The 15,300-nt window shown below is 44.2% G+C and overlaps 1 non-coding gene across 1 annotated transcript; it reads right to left on the bottom strand.

The window, feature by feature from the left end:
- Positions 1–7,431: 7,431 nt before the first annotated feature.
- On the bottom strand, positions 7,432–7,505 carry Trnat-ugu (transfer RNA threonine (anticodon UGU)). The gene has a single exon. It is a non-coding gene; the product is annotated as a tRNA-Thr (tRNA).
- Between the last annotated feature and the right edge of the window lie 7,795 nt (positions 7,506–15,300).

Below are 15,300 nucleotides of genomic sequence, written 5' to 3'. Positions count from 1 at the left end.
GCACGTTCCGACACTGCAGGAGTCACAGCTGTTGCGGTTGGCCGACTCGCGGGAGGTCTGCGCGACCTTGTTGCAGTGGTAACGTACGCCTCACCCAACGACTCACCGTGCTTTTGTTTATTGCCAGGTTTCCGCAGACATACTGCAAGCTGCTAGTAATGTCTGTGATGCTCCGGTTTTCCGTCTAAAGGAACTCAACAGCAGCTCTGTACTTGGAACGCACTTGCATCACAGATGTCATTTTGAAGGCGACGTATAGCGGCGTCACCTATTGGAATTTCATGAAACTGCAGGGGCTGAAGCAGGAATATTCCACTATGCCCCACAACAAATTCCGCATTTTTTAAACCGAAATTCACCGAGAAAAAAATGTGTTGCATTACTTATTGATGTCTCAGCATCATCTGGTTTAATTCGACTTACTTTCCATTCATACAGAAGTTACTTGCGCCAATAACCAGTTGGTCACGGACGTTGTCTGCTGAGAGGGTCTGGGCAACACACTATTGACAGAGGAAGTGTCATCGAGGTAGTGGGTTAGTGGACTCGCCTGGGTTTACAGGGAGGACACCACTCGAATCCACACAGAGCGGTGGCGAGGCCAGCTGCGGCGGGCTGAGTGAGTTAGCCGGCGCGCGGCTTCGCTTTCACAGCGCCCCCGCTTTCTGTGGCGAGGCGTGGAGCGGACGGCTCGGCAAATCCGAAGCGCGTGGCCAGGCCGCACGCTACAGTCGGCAGCACGGCACGGACACAGACACAGGACACAGGCCACAGCGCGCAGTGACCACTGGCGCCGGCCGGCGTCGCGACGCGCATACTAACGCGCCGCCTCCATTAGACGCGCGCCGCCCACGGACTGCCAAGCAGCGGGGGCGGAGCGCCGCCACGTGGCGCCACCCCCAACGCACCTGCTCCTGTCTCCTCCACTCTGCGCGTCTCACGGCCACGCCCATGTACGCTATATCCTACGGTCCTACAACAATCTGATGAAAGGCTTTGTCACTGATGAATGCATGGAGAACCTTATTACCAACATGTGTAATGCCAACAGTGAAACATGGAGCACACTGGATTACGGCACTGGTCTATTTTTCTTGGTTATGATATCATCCCCTTAATAAGAATAATCAAACGCTCAATGCGGAAAGACATGAAGACATTTTACAGCACTGTGTATTTCGTACAGTAGAGAGTTCGGAGAAGATGCTATTCGTATCAGCATGACAGTGCATTCTGTCATACACTGAAGAGCTAAAGAAGCTGGTACATCTGAATTATATCGTGTACGGCCTCCGCAGAAGTGTCGCAACACGACGCAGCATGGACTCGACTAATGTCTGAAGTAGTGTTGGAGAGAACTGAGACCATGAATCCTCTAGGGCTGTTCATAAATCCGTAAGAGTAGGTGGAGATCTCTTCTGGACTGCACGTTCCAAGACATCTCAGATATGTTCAATAATGTTCATGTCTGGGGAGTTTGGTGGCCTGCGGACGTGCTTACACTCAGAAGAGAATTCCTGGAACCATTCTGTAGCAATTCTGGACATGTGCGGCGTCGCATTGTCTTGCTGGAATTGCCCAAGTCCGTCGAAATGTGCAATGGACTTGAATGGATGTAGGTGATCAGACAGAATGCTTACCTATGTGTCACCTGTCAGAGGCGTATCTAGACGTATCGGGGATCCCATATCGCTCCAACTGCACAAGCCCCATACCATTACAGAGCCTCCACCAGCTTGAACAGACCCTCGCTGACATACAGGGTCCACGTATTCGTGCGGTTGTCTCCATAACCGTACACGTCCATCAGCTCGATACAATATGAAGTGAGACTCGTCCGACCAGGCAACATGTTTCCAATCATCAACAGTTCAGTGTCGGCGTTGACGGGCCCAGGCGAGGCGTAAAGCTTTGTGTCGTGCAGTCATCAAGGGTACACGAGTGGGCCTTCGGCTCGTGAAGCCCATATCGATGATGTTTGGTTGAATGTTTCGCACGCTAACACTTGCTCATGGCCCAGCACTTGAAAGCTGCAGCAATTTACGGAAGGGTTGAACGATTCTCTTCAGTCGTCGTTGGTCTCGTTCTTGCGGGATCCTTTTCCAGCCGCAGTCATGTCGGAGAATTGATGTTTTACCGGATTCCTGACATTCACGGTACGCTCGTGAAATGGTCGCACGGGAAAAGTCTCACTTCACCGCCACCTCGGAGATGTTGTGTCCCATCGCTCGTGCGCCGACTATAACATCACGTTCAAACTCACTTGACTCTTGATAACCTGCCATTGCATCAGCAGTAACCGATCTAACAAGTGCGCCAGACAGTTGTCTTATATAGGCGTTTCCAACCGTAGCGCCATATACTGCCTGTTTACATATATCTGTATTTGAATACGCGTGCCTATACCACTTTCTTTGGCGCTTCAGTGTAAATCAGCATGTTGAGGCAATGTTAGGTAGCAATAACATTCCTGTAATTGACTGCTTTTTCCATCATCCCGACTTGTACCCAAGGAACACCATCGGGATGAATTAGAACATCGACTTCGGTCGCGACCCCATTGTCAACATGGCTATCTTCTCTGGTTTCAGCTCTTGAGGAAAATGGGCTGCCATTCCTCCAGAGACATTCAGGCAACTCACTAAAACTGTCCCCAAGAGAGTTCAATCTGTCACAAAGGAAATGTCCGCTAATAGGTGATCGGACAGTTTTAATCAGATAGTAGTTTTTCTCCACCCCAGCGTCTGGCAATAGCCAACCACCCCAGTCTATAACACTAGCCAAGACCACTACTTGAACATACGTGGCTGTAACATTTTTGCCTGTCACGTATCTTTTTCTAAACGTCATATCACATGAATCGATATTATTAAAAAAAAAAAAAAACACACACCTCGTTAGGATTTCAGCGTTCGTCCGCTCTCTGACGTCGTGTCCAAAGCTACTAGTGTGCTCTTTTAGAGATGTCTAATATTTCACCGCTATAGGCCCGTGCATTTGCCACAGGTGTCCACTTGCCAATGATGGGTATCGTACCTGAGAGGATGGCAAAATCAGGCGTGTTTGTACAGGCGCTTACCGTATCGTTGGCTTTGGCACACTGTCATAATTTTTTTTCAGAATCAATAGAAACCACACAAATTAGCACAGGCTTCTCTCCAAGAATGTTTCAGTAAAGTGCTTCGGCACAAAGTTGTTCTCACTGGAACATTTTTGTAACATTTAAGAGCACGAGTAAAAGATCTGATACAGTCTCTGCAGGGACTGTGTAGTCCTCTTTAAACATAACAAAATGCAAAGTTATGCGCATAAGGAAGTGAAAGCCGCTTGTATCCGCTATTTCCCCGGTGAAAGCGTTTAAATATCTACTTCACTCTGTTTGCGAGTGGAACAGGAAAGGAAATTACTAGAAGTGGTACCGGGTACCCTCCTCCGTGCATCGTAGGGTGCATCGCGGAGTATGTATATAGACGTAGGTGTAGATGTACATGTAGACTGACAATTAAGAACGACATGAAGTGAAACAACCAAGCTGAACTTACAGTATAACGCATAAATCGCGGGTTGTTTACGTGGTAGTTTCTTTGGAAGTGCAGTTTCCGTATGAAGGATTTTTGTGATAAGACACTCATATTGCCTGTACTGCTACCACTGGCCTGTCTGAGATTATAACACCTCGTGTTGGCTCGTTAAGTACCTAACGATGAGAAGAAATTCTTGTGTCGATGACACAGATTTCCGTCGAGAGTAGCTTAAACATCATACAGAAAACACGGAAAGATTCCAGCTGGCTTACATCATAGTGAGAGATTTCGAAAACAGATATAGGATTCTAAGGCGTACCCCGGAGCAGATATAGACTCAAGTCATAATTTAGTGATGTTAAATACTAGACTGAAGTTTAACAGAATCATCCGAAAGAATCAGTGTGGGAGGGAGGAAATGGGATACTGAAGTACTGAGGAATGATGAGATGCGTTTGAAGTTCGCTAAGAATGTGGATACTGCAGTAAGGAGTATCACAACAGGCAGTTCAGTTGAAGAGGAGTAGATACCGCTAGAAAGGCCCATCATAGATGTTGGACCGTCAAACGTAGTTTCTAGGGAGGTAATTGCAAAGAAACCTTGGGTCACAGAAGACATACTTTTACTGATCGAAGAAAGAAGGAAGTACAAAAAGTTCAGAGTAAGGTAGGAAAACAGTAATATGAACCCCTTAGGAACGAAATAAATAACAAAAGCAGGGCAGCCAGAACGAAATAGCTGTAGGAAAGACGTGAAGAAATCGAAAAAGAAAAGTCAAAACAACCTTCTGTGAAATTAAATGCAATGGTAATAACACTAAAAGTGAAATGGAAATTTCACTGTTAAAAGCAGAGGAGAGAGCGGATAGGTGTAAACAGTAGTTCGAAGACCTCTGTAAGAGGGAAGACTTGTCCTATGACGTGATAGAAGGAGAAACTGGTGTCAGTATTGAAGACATATGGGATCCGGTATTAGAGTCAGAATTTAAAAGGTCTCTGGAAGATATGATATCAAATATAGCACAGGGGATAGACAACTTTCCATTGGAATTTGTAACATCATTGGTGGGACGTGGAAAGCGAACGACTATTCAAGTTGGTGTATAGAATGTATGAGACTGCCGACATGCCATCAGAAGTAAGGAAAAACATCATCCACACAGTTCCGAAGACAGCAGCGGCAGATAAGTGCAAGAGCTAACGCAGAGTTAGCTCAACACGTCATGAACTCAAGCTGTTGACAAGGATAATACACAGGAGAAAGGGAAAGAAACGATCAGTTTGGATTTGGTGACGGTAAAGGCACCAGAGAGACAATTCGACGTTGTGGTTGATAATAGAAACAAGACTGAAGAAAAATCAAGACACGTTCATTGGATACGTCGATTTATAAAAAGCGTTGGAGAATGTAAAATGGTACAAGGTTTTCGAAATTCTGAGGAAAATTGGCATAAGCTAAAGGGAAAGACTGGTGACATTCAATACGCACAAGAGCCAAGACGGTATAATAAGAGTGGAAGAACGGAGAGCTCGAATGACGAGGGTAATGGCTCTGAGCACTATGGGACTTAACAGCTGTGGTCATCAGTCCCCTAGAACTTAGAACTACTTAAACCTAACTAACCTAAGGACATCACACACATCCATGCCCGAGGCAGGATTCGAACCTGCGACCGTAGCAGTCGCGCGGTTCCGGACTGAGCGCCTCAACCGCGAGACCACCGCGGCCGGCAACGACGAGGGTAATCCCAAAAGTTAGGTCTCCTATTTTTTTATAAGTACAGAACTCTGTTTGTGTGGCAGTTGGTCACACTGTTACGAAGAGTGCTTCACGCGCTGTGTGTAAACATGTGCACGCCGCGCTGAGGCGCTGTCTTGGCTTGGCAGCCGTTGAGAATGGAGGTCCCGTTGGATGTTACCGCCAAGTGCGAATTGCGCGCAGTTATTCGGTTTTTGAACGCAAAGGGCACTGCGCCGATTGAAATCCATCGCCAACTGACGGACGTGTATGGTGAGTTGTGCATGGATGTCAAAAATGTTCGTAAGTGGTGTAGATAGTTTGCAGCCAGTCGAACCGAGATTCACGACGAACAAAGGAGCGGGAGACCGTCAGTTTCTGAGGAGACAGCGTTGAAGGTTAAGCAAAGCATGCGTGGAGATCGGCGGATCACCCTGTATGATCTCTGCACGTTGGTTCTTGTTGATGCTTCTCGCGCATTTCTTCACCGCCTTGCAGCCGAACAGGACAACTTTCTGGATTCAATTGTCACTTGTGATGAAACCTGGACATACCACTTTACACCTGAGACCAAGCAACAATCACGCCTTAGCACACTGGACTCGCATTCGGGAGGACGACGGTTCAATCCCGCGTCCGGCCATCCTGATTTGGGTTTTCCGTGATTTCCCTAAATCGCTCCAGGCAAATGCCGGGATGGTTCCTCTGGAAGGGCGCGGCCGACTTCCTTCCCTAATCCGATGAGACCGATGACCTCGCTGTTTGGTCTCTTCCCTCAAAAACCAACCAACCAACAATCACGCCAGTGGCGGCATCCTTCTTCGCCAAATCCGCGGAAATTCAAACAAACACAGTCTGCCGGAAAAGTCATGACAACCGTTTTTTGGGATCGGAAAGGGGTATTGTTGGTCGACTTTATGCCCACTCGGACCACAACTAACGCTGGAAGGTGCTGTGAGACTCTGAAGAAACTCAAACGGGCAATTCAGAACCGGAGAAGAGGAATGTTGACAGCAAGGGCGTACACATTTTCCATGACAATACTCGCTCACACATCGCTCGGCAAACCGTTGCTCTCCTGCAACAGTTTCAGTGGAACATAATCACCCACACACCCTATAGTCCTGACTTGGCGACCAGTGACTATCACCTGTTCCCTAGGTTAAAAGAACATTTGGCCAGAAAGCGATTCAGCTCCGACGACGAGGTGAAAGAAGAGGGTCATAACTTTCTGAACAGCATGGCGGCGAGCTGGTATGACATGGGCATACAAAAACTGCCACAGCGTCTACAAAAATGCATCGAGAGAAATGGTGATTATGTCGAAAAATAGCTAAATGTTCAAGCTGTAAACTGATGTAAACCATTGTAGAAATGAACAGGTCTGTGTACTTATAAAAATAGGATACCTTACTTTTGGGATTACCCTCGTAAAAATGTGTAAAACAGGGACGTAGTCTTTCACTCCTACTGTACAATCATAAGGTACGCTGATGACGTCGCAATCCTCAGTAAAAGTGAATAAGAATAACAGGATCTGCTGAACAGAATGAACAGTCTAATGAGTATAGAATATGGACTGAGAATAAACAGGAAGAAGACGACGAAACGAGACGTACCAGAAATGAGAATAGCGAGAAACCTAACATCAAAATTCGTTATCACGAGGTGGACGAAGTTAAGAAATTCTGCTCCCTTGTAAACAAAATAACCTGTAACGGACGAAGAAAGGAGGACACAGAAGACAGACTAGCACAGGCAAAGATGACATTCTTGGCCAAGAGAAATTTACTGGTATCAAACACAGACCTTAATTTGAAGAAGACATTTCTGAGAATGTACGTTCGGAGCACAGAATTATATGTTAGTGATTCGTGGACAGTGGGACACCCGGAACAGAAAAGGATAGAAAAAACTGATATGTGGTATTACAGAAGAATTTTGAAAATTTGGTGGCCTGATAAGATAATAAATAGGAGGTTCTCCGCAGAATCGGCGAAGAAAGCAACTTAATCCATTATTTCCCATCGTATGATTTATCACACGCTTGCTTTTCTCAGGCATATCTGTTTTCACAAGGTCTTTGTCATCAACTGAAATTTCAATGAATGAACACCCTTAGCTGCTTACAGGCGTTGACATACGTCAACGGGGACAGATGAAAATGTGTGCCCCGACCGGGACTCGAACCCGGGATCTCCTGCTTACATGGCAAACGCTCTATCCATCTGAGCCACCGAGGACACAGAGGATAGCGTGACTGCAGGGATTCATCTCTGGCACGCCTCCCGCGAAACCCACATTCTCAACGTATTGTCCCACACTACATTCGTAGTGCCCCCGCCCATTATACTCATTACCCGCGGCGCGTTGCCGATTCCCGGAAGAGTTCGGGCACTGTTTGTGCATTCGCTCAGAAGAAGAAAATAGTCAAGTGGCCGGTGAGCCTTAACTATATATTTACTAAGATGGTATCTGTTCTTTCGGACATGTCCGAAAGAACAGATACAATCTTAGTAAATATATAATCAACTGAAATATTCCTTTTATGTTTTAATTGTTAGTTTAAAAGTCCGTAGTTGAAACTAACAGTAGCATTGGAGATCAGGATTGTTTATTTCCTGGTTGGAAAGCATTTGTTCCAGTGCTATTGACTCTGCTGCTTCTCGTCATAGACAGGCTTTAAGTAATCAAGCAAGTCGTGTGGCTAGGGCCTCCCATAGGGTAGACCGATCTTCTGTTGCAAATCTTTCGAGTTGACGCCACTGCGGCGACTTGCGTGTCGATGGGAATGAAATGATGATGAAGACAACACAACAGCCAGTCCCCGAGCGCAGAAACTCTCCGACCCAGCCGGGAATCGAACCCGGGCCCTTTAGCGTGGTATTCCGTCACGCTGACCACTCAGCTATCGAGGCGGACAGGCTTTAAGTAATAATAAAATTATGATGTGCGGACTCGGTCACATTATTACGGATTAGTAATTTCAATACTAAACTGCAATATATAAGCACAAATTGGAAAATAATACTTAATTTTTGTTGTTGTGGTGCTGGATTACATCTTTACGTGTGAAATATAATACGGTGGGCAGTAAGGGGCTATTTTCTCGCAGTTGCTCAGATTTATTTCAAATAAACCGCCACTGTTTCTGGTTTAGGGAAGAAGGTTCTGGGAGAAACTGCAGGGATGAGATAAGTAAATACTGACAGCCTTGTTGAAAATGTTACACCTTTATCCACTCAAGAGGAAAATCCCCGCTGTTCCAAATTACGATCGCGGTCCCGAGTTAGGAAAACAAAGACACTGGATAGAAAACAGACTAGACTCTTCCCAAATATGTGAGGTACCTCGTGATCCTACACCTGATATAATAGAACATCTCCGCACTTCAAACTCGACTCCAACAGATCTCTTTCGTTAAGTTTTTGATGCTGATTTGATTGAGATTCTGACGAGAGATATAGTAACATATTCTGCTCAAAAGGGACAAAAATAAGTCATGATGACATTTACAAATACATCTCTATTTTGCTGTTATCTGGATACTGTAAGGTCTAGCATAGACGTATGTACTGGGAGACCAGACCTGACACAAACAATGCCCTTGTTTCGACTTCTATTTTCAAAAATACTTTTGACAAAATTCATAGATTCTTCCAGTTCAATGATAATGGCAGCATTGAAAAAGAAGATAAAGTTTATAAGGTTCGACCATTAATTTCCCATCTGGATAAGAAATTTCAAGACATCATATAGCCTCTAGGGTCAAACTTCTCCTTGGATGAGGGCATGGAACCTTATTATGGCCACCACTTTATGAAACAGTTTATAAGAGGCAAAGCAATTCGCTATGGTTTCAAATGGTGGTGTTTAGCTACATCTAACGGATATCTCATCAAATTTGAGCCATATGTTGGAGCAAGTCAAAGAGATCCCCATAAGCCACTGGGATATTCTGTAGTTGAAAAGCTCTGTGTGGACTACATCCCTCAAAACAGCACAGAGTACATTGATAATTACTTTAACTCTTTGCCCCTCCTTGAATCTCTTATTTCAAATGAATTCAAATGCATAGGAACCCTGAGAAATGACCGCTTGGAAAAGATACAGAGAATTCTATCACACTTGTAAGATGGAACGACAGTAGTCAAGTGACTCTGAGGACAAATGTACTGGATGAAGGTGTATTAGCTGAAAGTACATGCTTCAGGTGGAACAGAGAATCAAGAAAGAAGGTTTCCATACCACAACCTTCCCTTGTACAGGAATATAATCGCCACATGGGAGGGGTAGATCTTTTTTTTCCAATCTGCGAAGTCTATACCGCATTCGAATAAGAAAAAAAAAGGTAATGGCCAATGGTCAGATTCTGCCTAAATGGTGCTGTTGTGAGATGTGAATATGTGGATCATACACCTGGAGCTAAATAACAATGAAAGATTACTGGAATTTACCAGACGTATTGCGCTTTCAATTCTGACTTCACACAACATTGGAAAATCAAGAGGTGTGAGGCCAAGATTTGTCACAGGTGCAAGAAGACGTAAGATCTGATAATGCTGGACACATGATTGATGAGCAGAGCACGCAAAGAAGGTGTGGACGATGTAAATGCACAAAATGTCACTGTGTAAAATGCAATGTAGGACGCCATCCAAAGCGATGTTTCATTTCGTATCACCTGCGCTAACAAGACTAAGTTGTCTAATAAACTATTATTTTTTTAATTTGTCCTTTATTATTGCAATGTCTTATTTTATTCAAGCAATGCAGTACAGTTATTTTTTTGGTTCTACTATATGAATTTGCCATGTATACTTAATATATAAATAAATAATGTAACCTTAAAATATACATAAAACGGATATTACAATACCTGGAAGTTATTACTGTACTTTTTCTTCATTTATTCGGGTCATGAATGATAATCACGAAAAAGGAGGAGGTTACCATGAGAAAAAGATTGTATAATCAACGGAACGATAACGTTCTACGAGTCGGGGCGTGGAATGTCAAAATCTTGAACGTGGTAGGGAAACCAGAAAATCTGAAAAGGGAAACGCAAAGGCTCAATCTAGATACACTAGGGGTCAGTGAAGTGACAACAGCAGCAGCAGAAAATGGTATAACGGGAGTAGGATTCGTTATGGGTAGGAAGGTAGGGCAGAGAGTGTGTTACTGTGAACAGTTCAGTGACAGGATGTTTCTTATCAGAATCGACACCAACACAACACCGACACGATAGTCCAGGCAGACATGCCGACGTCGCGAGCTGAAGATGAAGAAATAGAGAAAGTATATGATGATATTGAAAGGGTAATAGTGCACTAAAGGGAGATGAAAATTTAATAGTCATGGGGGACTGGAATGCAGTTGTAGGGGAAGGAGTAGAAGAAAAGGTTAAAGGAAAATAGGGGTTTGGTAGTAGAAATGAGAGAGGAGAAAGAATAATTGAGTACTGGAATAAATTTCAGTTAGTAATAGTGAATACTGTGTTCAAGAATCACAAGAGGAGGAGGTATACTTGGAAAAGTCCTGGTGGTACGGTGAAACGTCCCCTTTGAAAAATTACTGACACACAATATTTTTTAGCGCAACGCAATCTGACTTTCAATAATCCCTACAAAAGAATGGCCCTGACTCACATTAACCTATGCCTTTCACAAATCACTTACCTCACAAAAATCTTCGTTACTCGAACTACTGCAATACAGCGAGCGCCACTACTGCCAGCTAAATAAAAGATTCAAACTACGGAAGGCACTAACTACTGATAGCATAGTTAGCAAATGAAAGATTTTAATAGCAAACAACGTATTTACCTTAATAGTCATAATATATATAGCAGTTCATGACATCCAGTCTTACAAATTTCAAAACTCCGCCATCTCTCTCCTCACATCCACCACTGCTGGCGGCTCACCTCCAACTGCGCAACGCTACGCGCTGTTAACAGCCAACAGCCCAACACTACAATGGCAGACAACAATGCAAACTAGCCACAGACTGCACACAGCACAGCCAGTGGTTTTCATACAGAGTGCTACGTGACGTTACCAATAAGAAAACCTAAACAGCCTACTTACAACGGAAAGATGTCAGTTAGATTACATCATGGCCAGACACTGATTCGGAAATGAGATACTGGATTGTAAGGCGTACCCAGGAGCAGACATAGACTGAGGTCACAATGTAGTACTGATGAAGAATAGGCTGAAGTTTAAGAGATTAGTCAGGAAGAATCGATACGCAAAGAAGTGGGATACGAAAGTACTAAGGAATGACGAAATACGCTTGAAGTTCTCTCAGGCTAGATACAAAAATAAAGAATCTCTCAGTAGGCAGTACAGTCGAAGAGGAATAGACATCTCTGAAAAGGACCATCACGAAAGTTGGAAAGAAAAACATAGGTATAAAGAAGGTAAAAGCGAAGAAACCATGGGTAACAACAGAAGTACTTCAGTTGATCGATGAAAGAAGAAAGTACAAATATATTCAGTCAAATTTAGGAATACAGTAATACAAGTTTTTGACAAATGAAATAAGTAGGAAGTCCAGGGAAGCTAAGATGAAACGGCTGCACGAAAAATGTGATCGGAAAAGAACTGACTGTCGGAAGGACTGTCTCAGCATATAGGGAAGTCAAAACAACCTTCGGTGAAATTAGAAGCGAAGGGTATTCCACTATTAAACGCAGAGGAGAGAGCGGATAGGCAGAAATAGCACACTGAAGGCATCTACGATGGGGAAGATTTGTCTGATGTGATAGAAGAAGAAAAGGTGTCTATTTAGAAGGGAGACGGGATCCTGTATTAGAATCAGAATTTAAAGAGCTTTGGAGGACTTAAGATCAAAGAAAGGCAAAAGGGATAGACAAAATTCCGTCAGAATTTCTAAAATCATTGGGGGTTTGGCAACAAAATGACTATTTACATTCATGTGTAGAATGTATGATTCTGGCGACATGCCATTTGACTTTCGTAACACAATTCCGAAAACTGCAAGAGCTGACAAGTATGAGAATTTGATGACAAACAGCTGGAGACAGCGTCTGCCGTAAAACATCTAGACGTAACTATCGAGAGAGACCTTAAGTGGAATGACCATATAAAACAGATAGTGGGAAAAGCAGACACTGGAATCAGATTCATCGGAAGAATCTTAAGTAACTGTAACTCATTCACGAAAGAAGTGGCTTATAAGGCGCTTGTTCGCCCGATTCTTGAGTATTGTTCATCTATCTGGGATCTGTGTCAGGTAGTATAGAAGAGCCAACGAAGAGCGGCGTGTTTCATCACAGAATCCTTTAGCTGGCGAGAGAGCGTTACCGAGATGCTAAACAAACTCCATTGGCAGACGTTACAAGAGGCGTTGTGCATCACGGAGAGACTTGCTTTTGAAATTTCGGGACAGCACTTTTCAGGAGGAGTCATACAACATATTACTTCCCCCCCCCCCCTCCCCCCACATACACTTCGCGTGCTGACCACGAGGAGAAAATTCGAGAAATTAGAGCCAATGCAGAGGCTTACCGACAAGCATTCTTCCCACGCACTATTCGCGAGTGGAATAGGGTTGGAGGGATCAGATAGTGGTAATCTCGGCCACACACCGTTAGGTGGCTGGCGGAGTGTGGTGTAGACCTAGGTATCGTACAATCAGCTTAACAGCTCACACATTCAAGTTGCTGACAAGAATAATATACAGAAAAATGGAAAAGAATATTAAGTGTATGCTAGATGACGACCAGTTTGCCGTTACGACAGGTAAATGCACCAGAGAGGTAATAATGACGTTGCGGTTGATAACGGAAGCAAACCTAAAGAAAAACTAAATAGGTTTATAGAATCTGTCGACCTGAAAAAAGCGTTCGAGAATATAAAATGGCGCAAGATGTTCGATATTCTGAGAAAGTAGGGGTAAGCTATCGGGAGAGACGGGCGATATACAATACGTTCAAGACGCAAGAGGGAATAATAAGAATGGATTACCAAGGACGAATTGCTCGGATTAAAATGTAATCTTTCTGTACACTGAAGAACAGCGAGAAACTTAACATCAAGAAGTATATAAAGTTAAGGAATTCTACTACCTAGGCAGCAAAATAATCAATGACGGACGGAGCAAGGAGGACTTCAAAAGTAGACTATCACTGGTAAAGAGGTTATTCCTGACCAAGAGAAGTCTACTAGTATCAAACATGAGCCTTAATTTGAGGAAAAAATTTCTGTGAATGTACGTTTGGAGCATAACACTGTATGGTAGTGAAACATGGACTGTGGGAAAACCGGAACATAAGAGAATCGAAGCATTTGAGATATGGTGCTACAGACGTATGTAGAACAATAGGTGGACTGATAAAGTAGATAATGAGGAGGTTCTGCGCAGAACTGGAGAGGAAACAAAATGTGTGGAAAACACTGAAGGGAAAAAAATGGTTTTCATAGTACTAGGAGGAGGAGCCGTAGAGGACAAAAACTGTAGAGGAAGACGGACAGCGGAATACATCCATGAAGTAATTGAGGACGTAGGTTGCAAGTGGTACTCTGTGATGAAGAGGTTGGCTCAGAAGAGGAATTCGTAGCGGGCCGCATCATACCAGTCAGAAGACACAAAAAAAGCTTTGAATTTGACTAAATATATAATACACAGTAAACCAAAATACGCTCTGCTGAGTTAACAATTTCTCCCGCTGTCTCCTTCAGTTCTTCCCCTTCATCGTTCGTGCGAGTGGAACAGGAAGGGGATCAGTGTCCTTGGTATAGAAAGTACCCTCCGCCACGCACAATAAGACAGCTTGGAGAGGATGGATGTAAGTGAAAAGCTTCGTAATTTCACGATTGTTTCTTAAAGCACAATGACACTTATCTTACAATAGCAGCAAAGGTACATGTCTATTGTGGACGGGAGTTGGCTAGGAAACATCCAGATCCTGTTTCACCACCTTGGCTTTAGGAGGCTACATGAAACTACAGCGTGGTGCATCTTGCCGGCGTTTGAGACCTCAATCAATGTTGCATCAGCTCGGGGGCTGCAGAAGCCGGTGTCACTGGGTGCACAGCCAATAGAGGAAACCAAACAAACGGCGTCCTTTGGTTGAAGCGCTACACGGTGTGGGGCCGTTGAATTATTCATTCCCATTTCTCGGAAGATGGCCCGTTCTTGTAAAGGGACAGAGGGCAGAAAGGCTGCCTACACATGAGCGACTCGAGACGGTTGCTCTCAGATCTCTGCCAGAATCCGACGCTTCAAGCGGATACGGCGACGCTCCAAGCGGTTAACGTTCAGCAGTGTGTCTGCTCGCGAATGTCTGGGCCGGAACTGACGACCAACGACTTGTTTGCAATGACGTATATTCAGTATTATTTTCTACTAGAGGGAGGAGAACTTTGATAGACGGGAAATGGCAGACTGAAAGTTTGAGTATGGTAGTAAAACGTGAGACGTGGCTGTACAGCTTTATTAGCCGACTGATCTGTGGGGATTAAGCTGCAGCTACGTTATTACAAAGGGTTCTCCAGGCAGTTATACAATCATACCATGATATGTTGAATAGTATTCGTACATATCAAACGTTATTGAAATGTTCGTGATCAAGAAAGTTGAGGGTGAAATTTTTAAATCGTGGATGGAGATACGATACAAATGATTGATAGGGTGGTTTCTGGTGTTTCTCCGAGATGTTGGTTCTATTTTTATGCACAGTATGCTTGCTCGCTGACTGGACTGCAAACAGATGGCTCTGAGCGCTATGGGACTTAACTTCTGAGGTCATCAGTACCCTAAAACTTAGAACTACTTAAACCTAACTAACCTAAGGGCATCACATACATCCATGCCCAAGGCAGGATTCGAACCTGCGGCCGTCGCAGTCGCGCGATTCCAGACTGTAGCGCCCAGAACCGCTCGGCCACTCTAACCGGCCTGCAAACAGACTGTTAATTTGGTGGTAAGTTCCTAGGGACCAAACTGCTGAGGTCATCGGTCCCTAGGCTTACACACTACTTAATCTAATTGAAACTTACTTACGCTAAG

The sequence above is a fragment of the Schistocerca serialis genome, chromosome 9 (genome assembly GCF_023864345.2).
Source record: "Schistocerca serialis cubense isolate TAMUIC-IGC-003099 chromosome 9, iqSchSeri2.2, whole genome shotgun sequence".
Lineage (NCBI taxonomy): Eukaryota > Metazoa > Arthropoda > Insecta > Orthoptera > Acrididae > Schistocerca > Schistocerca serialis.
This window is presented reverse-complemented; position numbering and strand designations above follow the sequence as displayed.